An 11,966-nucleotide genomic window follows, 5' to 3' on the forward strand; every position below is an offset into this window, starting at 1 on the left:
CCCGCCACAAAATATTGAACATAGGCTTAGAAAATGAGAAAAGAAAGTTTTGACTTATGATGTCATCACCTCCTATGTCTGGACGCAGGACGGTCTGAAACCATACGTAATGTCTTCTACAAGGCCTCTGGACTTGGGAAAAAAACCGGACGAAAAAGCTCAAATAGAAGAGAAATAACGCAATGTACCATGAAAAACGCATATGGTACAAATTGTACCATAGGATCCCCAAAGGGTTAAAGCATGACAATGCACAACTCAAGAGAAAAGTTATCCAGAAATATGTGAATAACTAGTTTTCGCGTATATAGTCTCGCACAAACTTCCCATCAACTGCTTTTCATTATGTATTCTATAGCTCCCAGAAAAGATTCGAGATGGAATCCATTAATAGTAGTATTAAGACAAGTACTCTCTGCTGCTGCAACGATTTGTAATATCTTCATAGTGATTTTTTCAAATGTAACGATACGAGTTAGTTTCCTTTCGAAACACTGATGTAATGCTAAAGCAGAACAGGTGTCCAAATTATTATTATCATCATCAAAATTAATTAAGGGTATTGGAACAATTCCACTCCTGAAAGTGCCTATAGGACGTGTACACTGCATATATATACTGTGCACTTATACCAAAAACTTTAGTGCACGAAAGAGAAGATGAATATGCCTAGCTACATCTTTTATGTAATAAATTTAATACTGATTTATAGCTATTTTACGCAGTTTCAGTTGTGAAACTATAACTATTTACGTAATATAGGCATAATTAAATTTGCAATTTAAATTTCAGTTTTCTTACGTAATTCTGATGGGATTAGTGAAATTTTCTTCAAAATGTTTTAATTATAACGGATGTTATAACGAATTTTAATAAAAGTTCTCTCATCTAGGTATGGAACAAAACTATATTCATTTATTTTGAGATGAAAATGAAATTTATCAGTTTATCGTACCTCGATTATGCTCTTTAGGCTAAGGGAGACTATAATTACGGCAAGTGAATGCTAATGGAATCAGAATGTGAAAGAAACAATGTCCACCACAAAATTACTTGGCCAGGGGCCGAACCAAGGAACCCATGCACCAGAGGTAGTCACTCTACCACTGACCCACCGTGCCCCTTTGTTTTCAGAATTAAACATCTTCTTTTACTGTTTATCATATTGCAATCAAACGCAAAATAAAAGGATAATTTCCACTTTTATGTTAAGTACTGATTCCTAGTATTTTGTAGAGTATTAGAGCTATTTCCCAAAATGTTTTCATACGTTCCAAAAATTTATTATTTTTCTTTTATTGGAACAAAATATACGAATAAATGTGTTATCAGATTTCGTATTTACTTTTCTTTGATTTGGAATTTCTTGACGAATTAAGAAAAAGTTATGGTGTATTTCGTAAATTTTGAATAAAATTCCCAATTTTTCAAAATCATGCCCAGAGTTCATGAATATTATGGGACTTCAGAGTAATGACTACGACATTGGAAGGGAATTGCCTGCAAAGATCGTTGCTTGTATTATTTTCGAATTCGCTTAATTTTTGATATTCATTTACTGCACAAAGATGTTTTTGTTTAAGTTATTCAATAAAATGAAACGCGAGTACTACCGTAAAGGAGTTAGTCATAGCTGGGATAATTTTTGTTCGTTACGGGACCGCCAAACCTTTATGCCACTTCGTATCGTTCTCTAAACAGTCATTTTTTGCCATGCTCATCCACATGCATGAACCAAGGATAACACACTTGTTTTCACGTTAATTCCACGATCTCAAGTGGCTTCCTTAAGAAACGTCCATCACTTTTTTCGTAGTACTTTTTGCCACGATTTTCTCTGCTGCTCTAGTTCTTTAGTTTTTTTTAGCTTCTTAACATTATTAACCCACTGTACACTGCCTTCAACATTTTCCTTATTTCAATATGTGTTTTATTTGTAGACGTCAGTAACACGTAAACCACCTGTTTCAACGCAGAAACTGTTTTGCTTATTTTTACAAGCACAATTGTCTAAGCCACTCCTCGCTACTTTCGTACCCTTGCACTTCATAATGTTAGTTCTCAAATCCTTCTTTAAGTGATTTTCAAGATGGTAGACTACTGATTTTCTGAGGGTTTTAACATCTCACATTGTGCACCGAGACTAAGGGAGACGGTGATGAGATGGATGACATGGTCATCATCATTGGTGTTCTGCCATAATTTGTAGGGCACTTGCATCAACCAAGAAGATTCTTTCCTCCTTGGTCTTCAGCTAACCTGTTCATCTTTACATACGATTTTCCTGTTTTGATATCGTCCAGTGATTCTAGTCTCCGCTTCTCCTCATCTTTCCTGCCGCATTTGCTTTCTTGCACGTCCCTCATGATAAAATTCTTAGCTAATGCCTCAACCATTTTTCTTTCTCAATAAAATTGCTCTTTTCTCCCTACATTTCTAACACTCCCTTATTCGTTTCCCGCATAACCTAGCTAATTCTCCACGCCACAATTCCAAGGCTTCAAATAGTTTTTTTTATCACTTTTGCTTAATGTCCATGTTTCTGCCCCATACAATACAATAGTTTACAGGAAACATTTTTGAGTTCTTTTCTCAAATCTTTATTAAGGGTCCCACAAAATAATTCTATTTCACGTTTGCACTTCATATCATCAATAATAATAATAATACCCAGGTATCGAAAATTATCACGTGCTTTATTTTCTCCCCTCCCACGACTATATTTGGCATCAGATGCTTCGTTTCAATCACTATTTATTTTCATCCCATATTCTGCACAACCTTTCCTCGCCTTTTACTGAAATACTGTCTTCATTATTTAGACTTTTCACTCTTCTACATAGATATTAAATAATATTGGCGACAGACAGCATCCTTATCGAACTCCTTTCCTTAGTCATTTCCTCCCCTAGTCTAATGCTTGTTGGTTCATTTATGTTTCCTATGAATCTTCAATCTTTCCATTCCAACTAACCTACTTTAGAACTCCCGTCAACAATTCGCAATTTACGCTGTCAAAAGTCTTTTCTAAATAAATGCAACAAACGCCTTTCCCTTTTTCTATAAACCTTTCACCGATTGCCCTTAATGCAATTGCATCTCTTGTGCACTCCCCTCTCATGTTCCCAAACTGTTCCTCCTCAATTTTTTCATCTGTTCTTCCATATAGCCTTCTGTTCAGTATTCGAAGCAATATTTTGCTGCATGTAATATGAAACTAATAGTTCTATAATCTTTACGTCTCTCTTGTTTCGATTTCTTAGCCATCGGTATGATGATCGTCTTCAGGTCACTATCCTGTTTCATATATTTTATTGAAGAGTCGAAAGAATTATTTCTTGCTAAGATGTGCTTACTCACAATAACAGTATACATTCTAGCAAGAGCATAAACGTTAAAATGTACTATCATTGGTTTTAGAGGAATGTGAGAGTTTGGAATGTGAAACATATGACATGTGGAATGTGAAGTATGAAATATGAACAAAACACATTGAACATATCGTGGGGTCATATAGAGGGAAATACATCAGCTAATGTTCTGTATTAACACAACCACTTGCTGTGTAATAATCGTTGGGATAATGCAAGTTGTACAAAAATAAAACGAATAAATTTTACATTATTAGAAAATTTTACTTACAGCATTACTTTTTCACCTATAAAATAAAACCATACATAGTGAGGACATATATCCGTCAGAGATTTTATTTATAATTTTCGGAAGACGAGTCAATCTATCTGAAGGATCCAAAGATGTGAAAGTAGTTGTTCGACCATCTCTGAAAATGAAAAGTGAGTGATTCTGGAAAGCAGATATATGTTTTTTATATAATGATCAACATTATCAGTTGATTACGATCAGATCGTCTTTAGGGAAAAAGGGCAGTCATCAGTGTTTAGAAAATTACGATGTACAAATGTGCATAGAAATATACATATTGTAAAACATTCTATGAGGTATCTTCTTCAAATAATATAAAACGCGAATGTATAGATTGTCACAGACTATTTCTTACAGAAAAGTGATACACAATCACAAAACTGTAATAGAGAATGGGAAGAGCGTTTGTGACAATCTTCCCATTTATGTCATACTTTGTATTGATTGTTCTGCTTTATATGATTTTCGGCGACAAAAATTTGCACACATGTGATGAACGACTTTGTGAAACGTAAATATGTAAACAGTGAGTTTTCCTTTAAGACAATGGGAATTAGGAATTAAGACTGCGTATGACGTCAGAAACACTTCTCAGTCTCTATTACAGGCTTTATACGTCACGTACTTATTATTCGGTCCACCCTTAAATCAATCCTAGTATTATCTCATAACGGTTGTAAGTATATGATTTTTGCGTCTGACATTGATCCAAAGTCAAAATCTCACCAATAATAGCACAGGGACAAAATTATAGAGATATTAGCAAATAAATTACTTTTAGGGATAATTTTCCGTATATGGGTGTCAAGTTATCTGTACTTGCAAAGACATTACGCTTAAACCAAAATTTAAAGACCGGATATTTTCATACCTTGTTCATACAGAGAAACCAAAATTATATACGAAAGATTTCTGAGTTACATTATTTTGATCCAGTCTCACGAAGTGCGGAAGAAAGCAAAGAATAAGTTAGCACAAAGAATGTGTAGTAAACAATATGCAGTACTACATGCAAAAGGAAATGTTCGATTACTGCAGACATGATGTTAGATTTCAGCTGAAGCAATGATTAAATTCTCTGATCTAATTGAAGAAAAACGGGCGGAATCCAATGCTTTATCTCTGGTCGCACACTTGCAAGTATTTCAATGTTGACTTATCGATTATTGTATTTAGCAGAAAATATTCGAATTATTCCTCATCTTGGATTTGACCATCGCGACCGGCAAAGTATAAAAGCTTTGCAATGGTTACGATACATGGAATGTACAAGAGGTACAAAAATCGAATATTCTACTAATGGATTGGAAAGACGTTATAGTTAAAGCAGAGTTGATAGGTAGGAAAGTAAAAAATAATTGAGTTTAATGGGTCCTCCTGGCATGGCTGTCCAAAATGTTATGTTAACCTTGATCTATAAATCTTGGTTCATTTTAAATCATCGTTCAATCACACAAGATCGATATGAATCCACAATCACAAAAATCGCATGGGAATGTGAGTGGGATGCTAAAGTAAAATCAGACAAGAAAATGCGGAATTTTAGTACAGATCAGTGTGATTATCTTGTTGATAATCTTATCCCTAAGAAGTTTCCACGGTGGTCGTGTAGAATGTTATAAGGCACTGTATGAATGTAATCATAATGAGATTATTTCTTACCCAGACATGACATCGTTGTACCCTTTTGTGATGGTCCGTGAATCTCCCCGATTTCCAGACATTGAAATATCCATCATCTAGTTAAATGTATACCGTCTTTCCTCCGAGTGATTTGTTTCCCTATCCTGCCTTATACATGTAATGGAATGTTATGGACTATATCGATAATGTATGCAGAGAAGTAATATTGACGAATGTACATATTTTCAACGTGTACGTTTTGTACTCCCGAATTACATAGAATGATCAAGTGTGGATATGAAATACTGAAAATAAAAGAAATTTGGGAATTTGAGCTAATAAGTTTTAAGGATGGACATCCAAATAGTTTGTTTCGCAGTTATGTAAATACACTCCTTCAAATGAAGCAAGAAACTTCAGACTTTTCTGCCGAATGTATTAGAAAGAAATATCAGAAAAAGCACATACAATATTTTACACATGAAGGAATATAGCAATACAGCTAATATTTTTGAATTCATTCTTTGCAAATAGGGGCAAAGAATAGATCTTTCACAATCTGTAATTGTCGATTCTCTTGAAAAATTTAAAGCGTCTCTATATGGATTAGAATACGAAATGCAGTCAGTAATACCTATTAACGAGAAACATTTAGTTTTAACATATAGACAGAGAAAATGAAAATTAGCCGAACAGTTTTTGAAAGTTGTGCCCGCAACATTCATAACGTTATGAGTGAGGCTTAAACTTCACGACCAATGACCACTGTTGGACGTAACAACGTACTGTACTGTGGCATAGACAGTATTATGTTTGTTCAATCATGACAACTAAAGGGTGTGAGGCAAGAACATGGTAACCCACAATTTTACTATTTTAAGAAATTAGAGGTTTTCTGCTGCACAAATCATTTCCAAAGTCGGAAAGCTGATTTTTCACATAAGACTATGCATGAAGGATTAAACGTACAATGTTAGACGAAACGGCATGCGTTGCTCTTTATTTGGCGCTGCAAAACGCAGCAATTGCAAAATTATGGGTTACCATGTTTTTGCCTCACCTCCCTGAATTAAGGCTTGCAGTAGGAGAATTAACAAAGGAGGTTCCACAAGGTTGGGAAATAGATGTCTTCATACGATATGGAACGAAGAATTATGCATGTAAATTAAAAGCATTCAAACGAGAGAATTCGAGTATGTACATAAAATTAGGAGGATTACTTTAGATTTTCGGGCATGTCGAGTAATTACCTTTGAGCATTATTATAATTTAATAGAAGAAAGAATTGAAAGTAAAACATTCTTGAATCCACGTAAGGTTACTCGTAAGACTTGATTTACTGTAGTAACAAGACCTGAAACTAAAATGTATAGAGTAGTACACAACAAACGATTATTTAATCCCTACAGTAAGACATAGAACAGTATCCTACGGATATAGAAGTTAAACCGTTTTCAGTGAGTGGTAATGAACACATGAATATTTTAAAGGACTACGTTTTATACCCCTGATGTACACTCATGTCGCGTGTCTATAAATATGTTGTAGGTATATAATTTACTAATGAATTCGCCCGGTATTTCTTATAATGTTAGTATGTGCATAATCGGCAAAGACATGTATGTGGCATATTTCATGTCAAAAGAGCAGTAACTAAGAACAATAAAACGAAAACAAAACTTTCCTGTCCATTTAGCAACATTTTGTTTTACTCACTCTAATTTTCGTATTTATAATTCTTTTCCAGTGAAATTTACCCCAAATATACATTTCCCGATTATACACATACTAACATTATAAGAAATACCGTGCGAAATCGTTATCAAATTATATTCCTATAACAACATATTTATAGACATGCGACAATAATTTTGGACATGAGTGTACATATTATAATATACTGGTACTATAAAATACTGATCAAGTGCGGATATAAAATACTGAAAATAAACAAATTTGGGATTTTAAGCTAATAGGTTTTAAGGAGCACGTTTAGATGTATAAATTTTTATGCTAAAGCAATGAAAATATAAACTTAGACACGAGAAAAAGGAAACATTTTGATAATCATGTCTATTGATTCTACTCGACAGTATATTGTATATAATACATTAAAAAATTACATAAACATTTTAATGTATTAAAATATGTAGTATATTTATATTAATGTTACTCTACAACATTATTATATGTATATACCAGTAGATATTTTAATTACCAAATGTATGTAACTTAAAATTGTATTTACAGTGCAATTGCAAATATTCTCTTGTACAATAATAATTAGTAAACTTACATATTTAACAAAGGTATTTCACTGTGTAAGAATCTATGAATTAACTACATAGGTAACTCCCTTTTAGTTTCTTTTTAACTTAATTTAATTTACCTTGTAAAATGTTGTGATTTATTTATTACAGTTTCTCGTAAAAATAGTACTTAAACAGATATATGAATAAAAAAAATCATATGCTAAGTCCATATAGTAATATATACAAATAGAAATAATTCTTTATAAATACATGATTATCATTTACGAAGTGATTATTGTAGATAACAGAATAATTGTAATTGCATAAAGAACATACAAAATGTGCTAATTCCTACTAAATACTTACAAAAGATGAATAATCAGTATTTCTTGCATATTATATAAACTCCATATACGGATATGAAAGCATATAGGGAGTTAAGCATTGCAAATTTGACATTGGAAATTAATCGTCCTCAAAGAGCAAAATTTACTTTGTGGCACATCCAAGAAGATTAAACATAAAGTGTACCCTTTAGCCATACATTGATAGCGACGGCACTACGATATTTAGCACTAATACCGGTACCACATTTTAAATTCAAATAAAAGGTGCAATTTAACGTACATAACGGCACTTTGCCGACTTCAATTACAGTTCGGCAATGAAATTATATACGCGGAAAACTGGGTTAAAGAGAAGTAATGAGGCCATATATCTTCAAGGTTACACATACCCAAAGGGTGACACAGTAATGAGACTGTAAGTACAAAAACTAAGTACTTTCAATGTTACATACGCAAAAAGGCGACATAGGAGTAATGAGACTGTAATTACTTTCAATGTTGGTACAGCGCCATCATGAGGCTGCATAATTAGGTAATTACATGTCTTAAAGACAGTAATTGTTACTAAAGTACCAGTAAAATGTAATCTTGTGTGATAAATAAAGTTCAATTTTAATTGAACCCTTGTACTTCAATTAAAATTTCCGTTACTTCAAAGAAAGCACTTAGAATAATGAAAACATTCATTATTTCAACGAGAGTACTTAGAATGTACTTTTAAGGTAAAAAAGGACGTTTGCAGATAATTCTAATACGGAGGAAGGTAATATCGATTGTGTACATTGTATAAATGATCGCGACTTAATAGGCACATTATGCTCTAGAGTTAGTTAGAGCGTTTACGTAGAGATACAATATAATAAAAAAAAAAAAAGGAATTTGAGAATGCCAACCCGAGGGTTTTGAGGCGTGGAATTCAGATGAGTTTATTTCGCAACTATGTGAATATATCTTCCTTCAAATGAAGTAGAAAGTTTTAGGCTTCCTTACTGAGTATAGTGGAAGGGAAGTTATTAAAGAGTATCATAATCATGAAGATATAGAATTTAATTACGAAAATATAGAGTAGAATCCCAGATTGAGATGAATTTTTCAAAAACTCAGTTCGTATTATGGAAAATAGGATCAAGGACTAGTCATACGATCCGAAACTATATCGTAAGATAAAAAGAGGTAACGATTTAATCTTCAGAGTGACCAGAATTATATGACACTACCATACGGATATCGAAGTCTTGTCTTTCCCAGTGATTAGTATTCTGTACATATGTATGGTTATCATGATAAATCCAGTAAAAATTTGTTAGAGCTTCCCAACAAAGTAACCAAACATCGTTAATAAAGTCCGTTACTTTATACATAATTTAATAAAAATATGTGTGTGTGAGAAAAATGTTTGTGATAATCGTACATCATGCGCGGTGATAGAACCCTTATACAGGGTGTTACAAAAGTTGGACTCAATATTTTGGTAATATATTCCTCACAGCAAGATAAGAAAAAAGTTCATAGAGACATGTTTTCGGAAGTGCATAGTTTCGTATTTATAGGGTGCCGAAAAAGTGACAATATGAACTTTAAAAATTCCATAGTTCCACTACTATAGGACCTATCATAATCGGATCAAAACATCACTAAGGAACTAGTATGTTAACTATCCAAATATCCATCTTTCAGAAGCTTCGGTACTTGCACAATCATTTTTAGAAAGTCTGTTTGGGAGTACTTGGTCACTCTCCACCTACCTCTCTAAAAATTGGTGTGCAAGTATTGGAGCATTCTTAAACATGGATATTTGGAGAGTTTACATAGTAGTTCCTTAGTGATGTTTTGACCCGACTACGGTAGGTCCCATAGTAATTGAGCTATGAACTTCTAAAGTTCACTTGTTTCACGTTTTCGGCACCCTATAACTCCGAAACTATCCACTTTCGAGCACAGTTTCAAATGGACTTTTGTTCTTATTTTGATATGAGGAATCTGTTCCCAAAATATTGTGACAAATTTTTGTAACACCCTGTATATATATATATATATATATATATATATATATATATATATATATATATATATATATATATATATATATATATATATATATCTTAGTAGTTTGAATATTATACATAACATACATGATACGTATCGCGAAAATTTCACGTATTATGTTTATTGTATAACATTAAAAATTAAACTATTATCTAAAGTAGGAAAGAAAAACATATATATAGCACATTTTAAATTGTTTCTCATCAGTACAACACCATTACTTGCATATTTGCACATAAATGACATTTGTATTTAACTACGTTGTATAATTCTTATCTTGTGTGCAAAATATATGCATCATCAAATTTTAAACAAATTGTATAAAATAAAGGTAATAACAATTATGTGGTTGTATAATATTAATATTGATCAAATGTGCGAATGTTAATTACTAAACTTAAGAGTTTAACAAATATTTGTATGATATATAACTTCTAAGAAACAATAAACAATGTGTAAAAAATAGCTACTGATATAAATACCAAAACAAATGTATAAATTAATAATTGAAATCATGTACGTTGTTCCGTGTAAGAAACACTGTAAAACATTTTTCTTAGGGAGTTAGGTAAATGGAAAAGAATGATGAACGAATATTGAAAATAATTGTGTATAATCATGTTCAAAAACGAAAAAGTACTTTGTTAATTTTATATTTTTCTTTCTAACCTTTTAATATTCTTTTTAACTCTTTATAAATAAATATTTTTTCTTTTAAATGTTGTTTTATTAAGTAATTCTTATTATATAAGTTAATACTCAAAATAAATGAATCCATAAAGACCATATGGATCGTGTGTAACAAGTAGTAGAGATAAGAGATGGCGCTGTAAACATTAAGTATTGGGGAGCTTTGCTCTCAATTTTTATTATTTATAATTCCTTACTTTTGACAATTTTACTATTTGTGATATCAATTTTAATATATTCATGCGCCGCTTATCCTTTATTATTACATTTATTTCAAACAGGCAAATTCGGCCATTTTGGCTCGTACCATTTTAGTACATATGCTTATTTCAAACAAATTTGATTTAAAACAAATTTGGTGAAATAGTCCACAAGGCTCTAAGGCTGGGACTTCAATTATAAATCTTCCAAAAGGGAGATAACTGAAACTGAACTGAACAAGTAGTATACGAATCGTTCTTTACAGCATAATACTTGATTTCTAAGGTGGCAATATAAACAAATATTCTTTTAATTTTCAATATCCATATTTAAATATGATTATTACAAACCAAAATAAGTTACAGTTATAAGTAATAATTAGTACCAAGGATCATAAAACATTATATAGTACCTCTTTATACACTTTCCTTGCCTTAAAACAGTGGTAGCCAACTTATAAGTGTGACAACTGAACAAAGTGGTGAAACCTAGCGACAAATAAACTGGTATTCGTAATTACAAATAATACGAATGTATAAAAGGTGTATTAGATACTATACAAGCAGACAATAACTATTGAGTAAGCACTATAGTTTGACCAAAAACAAGGTTGGGAAAAAGTTATACTCCACTGCAATTGTGTAAGTCTTGATGAAAATAAAGATAGGGTCCTTTATGTACCATAAATTTCTTCCGGTTTGGGCGCTTTTTCGCAGATAGTTGAGATCTATTGAGACGTCTATGACCGTGAGCGGAACAAACATTGAGAGCTTGGCCTACATGGGCCGCATGTTCAAAACTGTCAAAATCGAGCAAATCAAACTAAGCTGGATAACTGGAAGTAAATCCAAAGTTAAACGATGTGGCTCTGAGGCAGGAGCGTCATTTCAGACTTTGCTTGAGGGGGGCAAGAGCACTGTAGACATAAGATTTTAATGTTTTGTACTAGTATATTAATAGACAATCAATTACAGTATATGTATTCCTCAAACTCTTGGAGGGGGTAATTGCCCCCTCCTGCCCCCCTTAAATGACGCCCCCTGAGGTAATTTCTCTTGACTTTCGGCAAACACGCTTTTAGCTAGTCTACGACCGACAATTAATACAAAACAACGAAAAGTGAAGATAGCCCAGCAATATGGCC

Source organism: Thermobia domestica, chromosome 8 (assembly GCF_964235325.1).
Source record: "Thermobia domestica chromosome 8, izTheDome1.hap1.1, whole genome shotgun sequence".
NCBI lineage: Eukaryota > Metazoa > Arthropoda > Insecta > Zygentoma > Lepismatidae > Thermobia > Thermobia domestica.